The sequence below is a fragment of the Rosa chinensis genome, chromosome 6 (genome assembly GCF_002994745.2).
Source record: "Rosa chinensis cultivar Old Blush chromosome 6, RchiOBHm-V2, whole genome shotgun sequence".
Lineage (NCBI taxonomy): Eukaryota > Viridiplantae > Streptophyta > Magnoliopsida > Rosales > Rosaceae > Rosa > Rosa chinensis.
Window position 1 is genome coordinate 21,836,395 of NC_037093.1, and position 15,796 is coordinate 21,852,190.

Consider the following 15,796-nt stretch of genomic DNA (forward strand, 5'->3'; position numbering starts at 1 on the left):
CTATGGAAGGCAGTTAGTAACTCTCTATAACTGTTATAGCGGCTTTTCAACATAATGATAGAATCTTTCTATGTCTGTTAGTATCTTTTCAACATGATGTCAATAGCTTCTATTTTCATTTTCATTATTTCAAGTTAGCAGCTCCGTGTAATTGTTCTAGTGGCATTTCAATATCGTGATAGTAGTTTTATGTGTCTATGTTAGTATATTTTCAAGCTACTGTCAATAGATTTTTTTTTTTCAAATCAGTAGCTCTCTGTAACTATTATAGTGGTTTTCCATCATAGTGATCTTAGCTTTCTGTACCTATGTTAGTAGCTCTCTAATGTTAGTGAGAGTAGCTCGTTGGTGTTGGTGACAATAACTTTTATTGTTGGTGAAAGTAGTTTTTGGTGTTGGTGAGAGTTTGGTGAGAGTGGCATTTGTTGCTGATGGGAGTAACTTTTGGTATTGGTGACAGTATCTTTTATTGGTGGGGATAGTAGCTTTTCATTTTGAGGAGCATAGGTTTTTGGTAAGGAGTAGTTTTTGTTATTGGTGATAGTAGCTTTTGTTATCTTGCCGGAGGTTGCTGGCAAGCTCACCAGAGTAGCTTTTGTTGCTAGTGACAGTAGCTTTTGTTGCTGGTGATAGTAGCTTTTGTGACATCGCCGGAGGTGGCCGAGAATCTCATCAGAGTAGCTTTTGTTGCTAGCCACAATAGCTTTTGGTGTTAGTGAGATTAGCTTTTGGGTCGCCAGAAGTTGGCCGGAGGTCTGCCGGAGACCCACCGGAAGTTGGCTGGAGGTCGGCCGGAGACCCGTTGGAGTTGACCGGAGACCTCGCCGGAGAGGAAAGAGAGAATGATTGTTGATTTTGTACTCTAGTGGCATTTATGTAAATATGTTGGTTTTTAATATCCAAAATATAACACATTTTTTAATATAGTGGCCTTATGAGGGAAAAAACTAGTTGGTGGCCTTATGGCTAAAAAAACATTCAAATATGCACTTATATGTAATTAACTCTTTTATTTATCTTTATCTTTTAACACCATTGATCAGGTTATTGAAGCTTTTGTACGAAAAACTGCTGATTTTTTTTAAGAGTGAATTCTCAAGTCCCTGATTTACCACCCTCTTAATTACTTTCTTCATCCTATATTCTCTTTCCACCTTACATATATTCTTTTAATAGACCTCTATTGCCATATTGCCCCCCAATAGATGTCTATTAGGGGGCAATAAAGATTCATGAAACCTCGCTGGAAGTCTCCAAAAGGGTTCTTGGAGATCTTATATGGGGCCGGAGAGGTTTATTGCCCCTCCGAATAAACCTGTATTGCCTCCCAATAGTGACCCCCAATAGAACATTCAGTTGCTGGAATAGGAACTAATATTTCTAAAATTAGACAAATAAGACTTTGATTAAGTAAAAAAATAAAAAGATTACATTAATTTAAAACGTCTATTGCCTCCCAATAGCCCTTTATTGCCCTCCGTTAAAACTTTTTTCTTTTTTCTTTTTTTCTTTTTTCTTTTTTCTTTTTTCTTTTTTCTGCCCCCATTTTACCCAAAAAAAAAAAGAGTGCTCGAGGGACGTGTTCGATCTCAAAGGGGAAAAAAAGAGAGATGTGTTCGAGAGACATTTGATCTCAGAAGTGCCATTCCAACCGATTTGCATTCATGCTTCAAAATCTAACACAAATTCAGGGCATTTCGTAAGATCAGTCCATTATAGAATCACATGCATAACTGGGAATTGAACGGAGAAAGAGTGATTTGCTCGTCATCGTCGCTGTAGCGAGGTCAACATTTGATTTCGAGACAAGACAACGTATGAGAGAGAGAGAGAGAGCGCGCTGGAGGAGAGACATAGACATCGCCAGAGGACGGAGAGAGAGAGAGGTGGCGTGGAAGAGAGAGAGAGATCGGGATGAGAGAGATGAGAGAGTGGCAGTAGATCGATGTAGTTTATTAATTAGGTTGATGGCAGAATAATCATTTTAATTTAAATTGGGTTAGTGGGAATAAAAATATGTTGCTGGGGTAAGTAGAATAATTTTTGCCAATTTTGGTGTTTTGGGTCAATGACCCTTTATAGTTTTGTTTTGTAACTTCTCGGAGTAACTGCTGCATCTTTTTATCTATGTCCTTTATGTCGTTGCAATGTATTTTTCAAATTCTTGTAGGTGTTGCTAGTCCAAACCTCAGGTAGCTGTCTTTGCTGCTGGCCAAGGGTGAAACGTAGCCAGCATAGATGATATATTTTCTATTGATTATGGTTTTTACTTTTTATCCAAGCAGTTTTAGAGAGGCAAACATTCTATTTCATATTCACTGCTAGCTGTAAGATGCCATGGAGGTAGCACATCCATCCTTGGGCGTGTGATTAAAGATACAAAGAGATTTGCTAAATGATTTTCAAGCTTCGTGTTTTAACCATGTACGTTTAAGCTAGATATGCTTTTTTTGAACAAAACAAATAATATCATTTTTTATCAAAGCCAGATCGAGTGGCACATACATCAACTCCATGACTCAAACTGTATCTTTGAGATTTGAGTAAGCTAAAAGAATTGACAAATACTGTTCATTATGCATATTCTAAATGAGCCTACAATAAGGAACATAACCTAGTAAACCCAACTCCCAAAGCAGAAAATCAAATCGCTTAGAAAACATTAATTGTTTCATTGTTTGTATGTATAATTGGACTATCTAAGAATTAAGTTGACTGGATGGTTGAGGTCCATCTAGGGGTCATCATGGGCCGGGCTAGGGCCGGCCCTACCTTAAATTTTAGGACTTAGGGTCAGGCAGGACTGGGCTTAGTCAAAGTCAACAAAATTTGGCGCCGGGGCTTAAATATGCTAATCCTTACCCACCCGAAAGGCCCGAGCCACTAGGGCAGAAAGGGTCGGGTCGGGCTGGCCTTTCGAATAGGGCTAAATAGGGCAGAAATGGGCCTAAAAGGGCCTTAATTTGTTTAACAAAAAGAAATATATTATTTTTATTTTTTTTATCTCAAAATGTGGCTCAATGGTTATATAGGTAATACAAGACTCATTGTTTTTTGTTGATCATATTTAATATATATTTATATATATTGGAATTAACTTATAGGTTATCACATTTATAAATATTAATTAAGATGGTTATATTCAATTAACTATCTCTCTAAATCTCCCAAAATTAATTGTTGTTTAACAAAGGAAACAAAAATTAAAGAAAATAAAGCTTAGGAAATCAATTACAAAAAAGAGATGTGTTGTATGTTATAGACTAAAGAGAAACATATTTAAAAAATAGAAAAAATAGAAAATTATTAGGGCTTAATTGGACGGGCTTAAAGGGCCGGGCCGGGCCGTAGGGTAGGGTCGTACTTCATTTGCATGACCCTTACCCTACCCTATTTGAGAAAGGGTAGGGCCGGCCCACCCTAATGCAAGTGCCGGGTAGGGCTTCGGCCCTACGGGTTGAAGGGCTAAATGATGAGGCCTAGGTCCATCTTTTAGGCAAAACAACTAAAAATTACATAACCTTAGCCTTCGTATTCTTACTACCTAGTGGCTGATCAACCTTTCTCTTAGGCAGAGTTGTCTCTTTCTCCACCGCAACTCCCAAAGCTTCCACAAAGCCCAAGTCTACTACTTCCATAATCGGATAATGGCCTTCTAACAAAGACCGCATCTTCTTTGGGGAAGGAGTCTCCCAACCAGCTCTAGTTCTCTTTTTTACCAGTACTGGTGACATTGCTTCCTCTCCAGTTGAGATCTCAGAGTCATCAAGCTTCTCTTCCAATCTTTTAATTGTAAAGTTGTGCTTTCCTTTTGAGGGGAAAGGCAACTGCAAATTAGAGAAAGAAAAAGAATTAAAAAGAGGAAGACAAACTCCGCCCTGGGAAATATGTAGTTGACCTGAAAAAATAAAAGACAGAGCTCTAGTAGCCGTAGGAACTGACCGCCCTGGGAGTTGAATATATACTATTTTGCACCGTAAGCAGAGCTGCTCCCTCCTCTATACACTTGAGCTCAAAATGGGTTACTAGTCCACACTTGAGCATCTCCCAACCAGATGTACATATAAAAATGTGAAACTGGTTACACATATGCAGTAAGAATAATTTTGCGTTCCAAGAGAACAAGTGTTTCAATATCATGGTAGAAGAGAATTCAAATCACTTGTTTGTTGAAAATACAAGGACATAATGTGTTTTCTGGAAAATGGGGATTGCAGTGCACGGATCAATCCTTACTCGGCAGCAGAAACCAAAATAACAAACAAAACACCAGATTTTGGTTACGCAGTGAAAACCTCAAATATGAGATTAAAAACAATGCGGGGCTCTTACTCTTGAGAAGCCAAAATAAAGATTATCATATTAAAAAGGATATGTTTTTTTACAAACTTGAATAGCACTAGCTCGACTATATTGTTTAGACAAAAGCTAACACAAAGTTTGTCTTCCTTCTGGAACTCCTTCACTTGAACGATCACCAAATATCGATCTTCTTTCTTCACCGTCTCTCTACTGATCTCAAGAGAGTTTTTATGCATATGAAAACACAATCAATAACACTTATACATGGACCAAGTGTTTTTACTCTTTGTGAAAACTCAATCTCAAGCAAACATGCAAGACTCTACCAATATTCTTGCGTCTCTAGGTTCCACCCTTCTGACCGTGTATATTTGTGTATATATGATTGACCAACGGCAAAACCTCTTACCCCAACATTCTACCCTAATTCTCCTTTAATTAGGAAAGAAACTTTCCATATAAAAAATCCAACAAATTTTAAGGAAAATCAATTAGGAATAGACAAGTCCTAAAAACCCTAGGGCATCAACTTTAAAAACGTAAATACATAAAACCCAAAACATACTTTCCAAAATTGGACTCCACATGAAACTGACTATTGACTCGGGGATTGCAACACAAGCTGCAATCCCAGGCATATACAGATGCATTTACTTGTGATTCTCCGAGATCAGTAAATGGACCTTGTCATAGTTTTGTATGGGAATGTCAATACGACATGTACAAGAATTGTACCTACAATCTCCCCCTTTGGCATTCCTATACAAAACTATTCTATCTTATGTAAACTCCCCCTCAGTAAGTACTTGAAGAAGTCATCAATACTGAAACACTTATCACACACACATTGTAAAACAATCAAGATAGTAACAAGCATAAACTGGCAATTTAAAGAGATCCATTTTAACACTAATCCAAAGTCAACTACTGGCTAAAAGCATAAAGAAGCCTAGTCAAACTGAGCAAAATAATTCTAGCAGAGAACAGTCAAACTAAACCATCTAAGTCAAAATAAGGCTTCTTGCTTCTGCTTCTTCTCCCCCTTTTTGGATAGGCATGCCAAAGGTCAAGAAGAATCTGCAATAGCATCTCGAAGACAATGAAGCTCCCCCTCAATGTGATCCACTCGCTAAAGAAGGACACCCACATCATTTTGAAGCTGATCCAGTTTACCGTTCACCACAGTGAAATGGTCAAGCAAGGTTCGGGAGATAGAAGTGGTGTCAACAGACATACCCTTGGTCTTGCTTCGACTAGTGCTGCACAGGAGAGAACTCCGAGAGAAAACTTTCAAGGGAGGGGCCATTTCATCAGAATCTTCAAAAACAACACCCTTGGCTTTGCAGACCGTAGTGATCACAGAGGGAATAACTAAGGCTGCCTTTTTGTGACGGCGACCCTCAACAACATCTTTCCAGATAGCTGTATACATGAAATGCTCAGGAGGAAGATAAGGACCCTTGGCATTGAGAACATAGATGAGATGGGCTTCCTCCAAGGTAATCTTACTGCTTTGAGTTGAAGGATAAAGCAAAGTGCGAACCAAATGCCCCAACAATCGACAGAACTCACTAAGAGCACCAGCAGAGAGCTCCACGGGGGTGGCATAGGGATGATCCTCATATATCGCAGCCACAATGGTATCAACAGATAAAGCCGCAAGCTCCTTATCAATCTCAGACATCTCGGAAACAGGGGCAATGAGACCCAACGTTTCTCGAATGGTGGTGGGTGTGAAAGGGACTGAGACACCGCGAATATCTACATTGCATTCAATCAAAGTAGCAGCATTAAGCAAATCAACCTGGTCTTGCATATTGGGAGGACAACAAGCATTGAACTCTCTAACCACAGTGAGGTTAGGAGTGGGCAACACATCCAACACAGATTCCCAACGAAAAATTCGTACAGTCTCAGCAAATAAGGAACCCAATTCAGCCACATTAAAACGCTTTTTGTAAACCACAAGGCGCACACAAGTATACTTTTCATAATCAACTCTTTGAGTATGAGTCACAAACCGAGAATTCTTACGAGGATGAGAAGGCTTAGTCGACCGAGAGGTGGAAGGAGCAGAGCAGGCAGAAGAGCGAGGGCGCTTGGCCTGCGGAACAGTTGAGGAAGGACTGACAGAGTGGCGTGGCGAAGCCGGAGCAGGTGAAGGAGAGACAGGAGCGGGCTCAGAGGCAACCAAATCAGAGAGAGCAGCGGCGGCGGAGGAGTGCTTGGACCCAGAAGGGGACGACGGTGCTTGGGCGGTGGACCGAGATGGGGAATATGCCAATTCTTGAGGATGCTCCATGGAGGTAGGAGGCCCAGAGTCCCTAGGGCGGTGGAGGCAATTGGAACGCCGGGAGGGACCAGTGGCCGAAGCGAAGGGCCACTTGATGGTATGTTTGATTCGAGCCATGGTGAGAGGAAGGAGAGAGAGAGAGAGAGCAGCCTCGAGAAGGAATCAGGAAATTTTTGGGACAAAGACCTAGCTTAATCAACTTAAGCACACCGTGAAGAATAATAAAAAAAACGGAAAAAGAGAAACACAATTTTTTTTTAAGGTTGAATTAATACAAGTAAGACCAAGAGACCATAAACCCACAAGGAGAACTGCAAAAGCACAAGGTGAAACAAATAAAGTGCGGCAGAGTGACCAAGTCTTGAAACTCCCTCTTAATATAGTATGAGATGAGTTATGCAAACATGTTATGTAAACACACAATGATGTTGGGTTGTATCCACGTGCAAGAACATACTGAATTTGCATAGCTTTTTCAACAAGAGCAACACCACTTAACCACAAATAAGAGTGCAATAAAATGAGTTTACACGAGTGAATCGATTCCGACAACCACAAGGTAAGGTAGAGCATGATCGAGTATTCTATACCTCTTGGTGTGTATAGTGAACATATCTCAAGATGGGATGTGTAAGATTTGTGGAAACCTGAAAAGCAAAGCTCACATACGAAACACATTTAAGCACATAAACTTTATTCCCCCTTATAACACTGTGTGGGCATGATTTAGAATTTTTCTTTTTGCCTTTCACACAACATAACCAATAGTTAATTTTTTTATTTTTTATTTTTTTTATTAAGAAGATTACGACCCATGTAACGAGTATTATGCCAGCAGCTCCCAAGTCAAATGACTTTAGGGTACTAGATGTAACAAGGACACCCCACAAAGCATATCTACTCGAGTCAATAGTCTCATAATCCACCAGGGTGACCAAACCATTCTTTTTTCTTCCCAATCCTCATATCGTTCGTCACGACCGACGCCTGTTTACTTTGGGAATAGCCTGGCCATGCTCCATAAACCAACTATATATATATATATATATATATATATATTATATCAAGGAGCAACCAACATGAGTAATTTCGTATATGAGCAATGAGAACAAGCCAACCATCAAATATGACTTACCACCACTTAGAGTATGTGTGCATGTGAGGAATTAAGATTGTAGAGAATATGTTGTTCAAGCTCACAATTACAGAGTGATGTAAGAACAAATTCAAAAATGTGCTAGGCACCTTATTGCACCCAGATTTAAAGAAAAAGAGTACGGCCCTTGTCAATCTAAGTTCAAAATAATATGTCAGACATTCGGGGATACAAGCTAGCATTTCAATCATGAATTTCTAGAAACTAAACCTAATAATGCAGAAAACTGAAGGAAAATGCACCTATACTACCATGAAGACATACAATATGAATGCATGCTGTGATATATGGAAATTAAGGAAGAGTCTCATAACTTAGAACACCAATGGCACTTCTAAGTTATTCAAATCGTGCATTATCCAAGGGTTTTGTGAACAAGTCTGCTAATTGATACTCAGTGGGAACAAATGCAAGTTCAAGTATATCTTTCTCAACCAAGTCTCGGATAAAGTGATATCTCATGTCAATATGTTTAGTGCGAGAATGTTGCACATGATTTTTGGAAATATTGATAGCACTTGAATATCACAAAATATAGTCAACTTACCTTGTGAGATTCCGTAGTCACGAAGCATTTACTTCATCCATAACATTTGAGTGCAGCAGCTACCTGCAGCCACATACTCTACTTCAGCTGTGGAAAGTGATATGCAATTTTTCTTCTTGCTATGCCAGGCCACCATGTTGTTTCCCATGAAGAAGCAACCACCATATGTACTTTTTCGATCTTTCAAGTTTCCTCCCCAGTCTGCATCTGAATAACCTGCAATTTCAACATTAGTATCAAATGTGAAGTAGATGCCACAATTCATTGTACCTGATACATAACGTATAATTCTTTTTACTGACTCCAAATGCGATTCCTTGGGATTTGCCTGAAAACGAGCACAAACCCCAACACTATAGGATATGTCAGGTCTACTAGCAGTGAGATAAAGAAAACTACCAATCATACTTCTGTAGAGAGTTTGATCAACAGATTTACCTGTGAGATCCTCACTAAGTTTGGTACTTGTACTCATTGGATTAGTTACAATTTTTGCATATTCAAGTCCAAACTTTTTCACAAGATTCTTAGCATATTTAGTTTGGGACAGAAACATACCTGCTTTCAGTTGACGAACTTGTAGACCCAGAAAGTAATTTAGCTTCCCACACATGCTCATTTCAAACTCACTTTCCATGATGTTTGTAAATTCTTTAACATAAGTATCAGAGGTAGAGCCAAATATGATATCATCAACATAAACCTGAGCAATCATGATATAGTTTTTATCCCTTTTCACAAACAAAGTTTTATCCACTGAACCTCTAAGGTATCCTTTACTCACTAGGTAGGCAGATAAACGCTCATACCATTCTCTTGGAGCCTGTTTCAAACCATACAAAGCCTTTTTAAGTCTATACACATGATCAAGTTTACAAGGGTCTTTAAATCCCTGAGGCTGTTCAACATAAACTTCCTCTTGCAAGACCCATTCAAGAAGGCACTTTTTACATCCATTTGGTACAACTTAAACTTAAGATGACAAGCAATAGCAAGAAGAAGTCTAACAGATTCAAGCCTTGCAACAGGGGCAAAGGTTTCATCAAAATCAAGTGCTTCAACCTGTGTGTACCCTTGAGCAACAAGTCTAGCTTTGTGCCTAGTAACATTACCATGCTCATCACTTTTATTTCGAAAAATCCATTTTGTGCCAATCACATTGAATTCACTAGGCCTAGGAACAAGATACCACACATCATTTCTCTTAAACTTATTCAATTCATCATGCATGACATTTATCCAATCATCATCATTCAAAGCCTCTTTAACATTCTTTGGTTCAATAAGTGAGACAAAACCACAATTCGAAATTATGTTTATGTTCACATCATTTTCAGTCAGAAAACAAACAAGAGCAAAATCGATACTCACCTGAGAAGCAGCTTGTCTGCGAGTTTGAATTCCTCCATGCAAGTCCCCAATAACATCCCGAGTGGAGTGATCTTTCTTCACTTGTTTGAACCCTGTTCTTTGAACTGGTGGAGGATCAAAAATAGGATCATTTGATGAATCATTATTTTCTTCATTTAGTTCCACACTTACTCGGTTTCCTAAGGTTTGATCCTCATCTGGATTAACCTAAACAGTACTCACAGCACAATCATCAATAGATGCATTATAGGATTCCATTACAGATATGGTTCGCTTGTTGTACACCCTGTAAGCTCTACTATCCAAAGAATAACCAAGAAATATGCCTTTATTGCTCCTAGCATCAAATTTACCAAGATTTTCTCCGTCTCTATAAATATAGCAAGGAGAGCCAAAGGCACGAAGATGACTTACTTTGGGTTTCTTACCTTTCCGTAGCTCATATGGAGTTTTGCTAGTACCTGGTCTTAAGAATGCACGGTTTGTAGTACGTATGGCAAGCAGTGCTAATCGCTTCGGCCCAAAGGTTTGGATTAAGTCCAGCCGAGTGTAGCATCACTCTTCCTATGTCTAGCAATACCCTATTCTTTCTCTCAACTACACCATTCTGTTGTGGGGTAATTGGAGCTGAAAACTCATGTGAAATTCCATACTCAACAAAAAAAATCAGCAAACAAAGCATTCTTAAATTCAGTCCCATTATCAGTCCTAACTCTAACAATCACTACGTCAATAAACTCATCAGACGACAGAGCTCAGACAACAGAATAGTTGTTTTCTGTTGTCTGAATAATTTTAACAACAGAATGAAAAAATTCTGTTGTCTGAATATAGTGATATACCATGGTAAATCAGTTTTCTGAAAAAGGTTATATTTCAGACAACAGATTTCTGTTGTGCATTAAACTGAGATTGATTTAGTTTTGGTTGTTTGAGTTTTTTGTTCTTTTGGAAAGAAACTGTTTGAAAAATGCTGTGTTTCAGACGATAGTTTTCTGTTGTGCAATAGATGGAGATTGTTGACCTTCTGATTGTGCCTCTCTGTCTTATTTTTTTTGGCACAACTAAAATGGAAAGGGTCGAGTGTTTTCCTCTTAGCATTTTCTAACTTCCTTTCTCAAACAAACGGCAACTATGAAGAAGAAAACTCTCGCCTTCTCCCTCGAGCACCAAAACAAAACCCACGGGCAAATTTCTTGCCGGATCTCCCATCTCTCTAATCAAAAGCCAATCTCCGTCTCTCATCTCTCTTCGAAAAACGCAGAACCACCTATCCCCCATCTCTAACTCTTCGATAAATACAGCCAAACCATCCAAACTAGCCAAACCATCTCAGTCTCTCCAAACCAGTCAAACGTATTGGTTCCCTGTTGTTGGTAAGTTTTTTGATTCACCGTTTTTCGATTTAGGGTTTCTATTGGGTTTTGTTTTCAGTTTTGAGGTTTTATCTGGAATTCAATTTGGGGTTTTGAGAATTTTCCTTTGAAACTCGATTTGGGTTTGCTAGGTTTTGTTTGAATTGGGGATGCGTATGTGTAATTACAAGTGCAAGGATCTGACTCAATTCCTTGTTTTTATTTGTGGACTCATCTCGGAGCCCCTTTTGCTTGATCAACTTGAGTTCTCTCTGGTCCTTCCATATGAAGAACACACCCAAAATACCAAATCCCCAAATCCATCTGTGACTGGTGAATCTGGAACTCATGAACATTTCACTCAAACTCACCCAAAAGTCAACAACGCAAGGTTATCCATCTCTCCTCTCGCCATCGCCACCCATTTCTCTTTGTCACTCGCACGCGCTTAATTAGTTTGGGTTTGCTTCTCGCTCGCAATCGTTCTCAAGGTTCTCCATCTCTGCTTTACATTCTGCTTCATTTATAGATCTGGTTTGTTTTCCCTTGATTTCTGGATATAGTTTGGTTTGTTTTCAATTCAGTTTGCCTCGGGTTTATATGATTGCATTTGGGTTACAAGATTGGGCTTTTTATTTAGGCATTTCCCTCTCTCTCGACCCCTCAAGCTTGTTAAAGCTTCAATTTTTGTGGATTGTATGTTTCATTGCTATCATATCTGTTTGGATTTTTCTCTCTCTTCTTTTTTGCCTGGTTGTAGGTTGAATTGTTCTGGTGATGCCGATTGAAATTACTCATGAATATGTATTTGAGGTATTGTAACATTTCTACATTGCCCCATGTTATTAGTTATCAGATTAGGTAGTTCTGATGTTGACTGATCGAGCATCGCCGTAGCCATTTGTCATTCAGAATGCAAACAAGTAGTAACTCCGATCCAGCAGGTGTGCTCATTTTTATCTACCACCCTATTTTTATTTTGACATAGCATAGTCTTTTACTCTTCTTATGGTGGTTTGAGGCTGCAGATTGTTTTTGCATATTAGTGAGTTTGCATCCTATAGATGCAGACTGTTTTTGCAAGGCGGATTGATATCTAGTGATATCAAGTGAAGGTCCTCTTGGTGCTTATGTGAACCCCAGTGGTTATTAACACGAGATAGTGGCTCTCTACGCAACTGGCTTAGCACTCATAGGTTTAGCAGTGAAAGAATACAGCTGATTTCTTGGGTAGGACCTTACCTGTGAAACCATATAGTGTGTTTCCAAGTTGCAGGTAATTACCAAACTTTGAGGAGTTTGTAATACTAGGATGAAACAAATGCAAAAATGCAGTTTATGATTATTGGAAATTGGAACTTATGTCTTAATCATAATGTTACGTGGAATGACTGAAGGATTCAGGTATAATAGAAAATGGTATCTTGCTGCACGGATTATGAATCCAAGGCAATTGATTATGTTATTCCTTTTCAAATCCCTAGGAATTCTGTCACTTTATAGTACTTCATGGTTTTTTGTTACCTAATAATCAATGTTTTTATGCTGCTAGTTTCTATATACTTAATTCACTGAACTCTTAGTTCAAACACGCAATGAGCTTGTCACCTTATTATCAACTTTAAATATCTTCTCTTCCTGCTTGTTCATTTTCAGGGCTCAGACCTTTGCATGATGGATGTGTTGGACTATATCGTTTGATGCCTTTAGGTGAACAATCAAACTTAAATCATTTGTATATTTATGTGCATTTCTTTGTGAAGCACTGGATATGGGGTTTCCTTGACATTTATATATGCATTTTGCTATTACTTGCTTTTAGTTGAATTCATGGCTGCCAAGCCATTGCTTTCAAAGAATGAGGACGTACCAGTCAAACAAATACATAGTGTAAAGTGTTGGATTAATATTTTGGTAGTAATCAACACACTTTCAGCAAATTGTCTACATAGTAACTTGCTGGATTTTGATATTTGGAGCAATGATTGAAGATTAAGTTTATTTTATGGGGTTTGAGTTAGTTTTTGGTTCATGACACATACCAAACATGTGGTAGAAATTTTGGGTTGCAAATCGATCTCAATCTGAGATTGACTCTCAAACATCTCATTCTTGCTATCCTACTTTGCCTCGTTTTGGAAATGTATCATCTTTTTTAGGATTTAGTTTGTTTTTGACACTAAATTTGGTTCTTAATCTATTTTGAATTGTGTCTTTGTTAAATATTTTAATGAGTTGCAGGTACATAGAAAACTTCCAGGTTGCAGGGGTTTTGGTTTGGAGTACATTTGGTTGATTGGTATCTGATATTCTTTTCTTCCTTTTTGGCAGGTTGCCGGTGTTTCTGTTTTGTGTTGGGACTGGGTACATTTGTTTCTTCTTTTGCTTAAGATTACATCATAAAAACATACACAGTATTTTGCATCTTATATTAGTAGATTACTCTTGGTCCAGGCTTTGCTCATGGATTGCTACTTTTCCTATACCAGGTTTGTTTAAAGCATGTTCAATTTATGTGTTTACGGTGTGCCTCTTGTATTAATTAACATAACATTTTGTGTACATTGGGATTTCTCCATTTTGTTATTGCATGCTCATTGGATAATTATCAGGTAGCTCAAGACTACATAATGAAGGTTTGATGTTGTATAAGGAGTCCAGAAGTTCAAAGCGGGCGACAAAGTTGTAGCATTTCACCATGTGAGAAGAGCCTCTGCTTCAGAATTGGAATGAACAGAAGTAGTAGAAGAAAATGCTAACTGAAGCTGCTCAAGGGACAAGGTTGCTGTGTCAACTACTTGTTTCTATGTACTTATTATGTTAAGATAATATATTGATGACTTGTACATTTGGAGTTGTTAATATGAAAAGATCAATATATATATATATATATATATATATATATATATATATGAAACTGTTTCTTTGCCAATGGCACTTGTGTATATATCTTATCATGTCAAGATTGGAGGTGTTAGTTGATGGGCATAAGAACAAAAACAAGCTGAAATCCGAATCAACATCAAACAACAAAATTCAAGCGTCTGTTGTCTGAAGTCACCATAAACCACATATGAAGCAGGCTAACTATAGTCCTTATGCTAATCAGACAACAGAAAGACTCAAGAAAGTTCACGATTCTATATATTCAAACGACATATTTCTGTCATTTTAGTAAACAAGAAACAATAGAACTTTATGAATATCTGTTGTTCATAATTGAGTCACACAACAAAAAAACCCAAGAAAGAGCAGACCTCTACATATTCAAACGACATATTTCTGTCATTTTAGTAAAAATGAAACAATAGAACATAACAAATATATGTTGTCCACAATTGATTCACACAACAGAAAAAATCCAACATATTTCAAATCTCCATATATTCACACAACAGATTTCTGTCGTCTTAATGAAATACATACGATAGAGTTTTATGAAAAGATGTTGTATAGAAACCTTTATGACAACATGTAACTGTCGTCTTGTTACAGCTGTAACAACAGAAAGTCATAATTTGGCATATTTGGAAATAATCAGACAACAGATTATTGGCAGCCTCTGTTGTTTGAGTGAAATATAAACCACGGGTAATATCTGTCGTCTGAAGGCCTAAGAGACATCACGCCAGGAGACAACAGAATTTTTCTGAATCAGACGACAGATATAATCTGTCGTCTGATAGCTTTGGTGACATAGTGAATGCATAGGTTTGAAGAATGTTTTTCATTTGTTATTCTTTTGCACAATCCCTTAAAGCTTTCAAATGTATCACTATTTTCGCTAAGGAAATTCACCCAAGTAAAACGTGGAAAGTCATCAACAACAACCAAAATGTATTTCTTACCACCCATGCTTTCGGTTTGTGAAGGTCCAATGAGGTCCATATGCATGAGTTCCAAAGGATGAGCTGTAGTGGATGAATTAACTGCTCCATGTAAGGCACGAGTTTGCTTACCTGCCTTGCAACCATCACACATCTTGTCTGGCTTACCACTCAGAGAAGGCATACCTCGTACACTTTCCTTGTGTGAATGTTTAAGTAAGTCTTGAAAATTTACATGCCCCAGACGCCTATGCCATAGTTCAAGAACATCATCTTATGTCTTGCCTTTCAAACATGTCTTGGCCTTTTTTCCATCTCCAAAAGTGACTGATCCACTTGTGAATTCTCTTGAAAAAGACACAAGCCAACTCTTTTCACCGGTCATATGTCTTGAGCACCCACTATCAACATACCAAACATCACCTTTCTTATCTGCAAGTGCAGTCAAGGCCACGAGACAAGTAGCTTCCACATGTTCAAATTCATTGCTAGAGCTGCAAGAAGAAAGCAAACACGTGGCATCAATACATTCAGAAGACATGTCATAATTATCAATCTTAGCTGAGAAGCATTTGGGTCATTTCTTAACCCAAGTCGGTTTTGTTTTTGTTTCCAGACCCATGGGGATTGAAGCCAGCTTTGCAATCCTGGCGATCAGATTTAGACCCTCTTTTAACTCAGCTTGCAACGAGGTAGGTGAATTAATTCTCAACGTTTTCCTCTGATTTTGAGTAACCCTGCGAAGCATATTGCACCTAGGACGCATGTGTCCTAATTTTCCACAATAATGACAAGTAGGAACAAAGTTTTCTTCACGAGGTTCTGTTCATCTAGTCAATTTGGTGCCAGACATGTTGTCACTAATACTTTGTGATTGACTTGAAGAACTCTCACCTTCCACACTTTTTACAAAAACCAAAGGTTTGCAGGACTCGCCATTATATC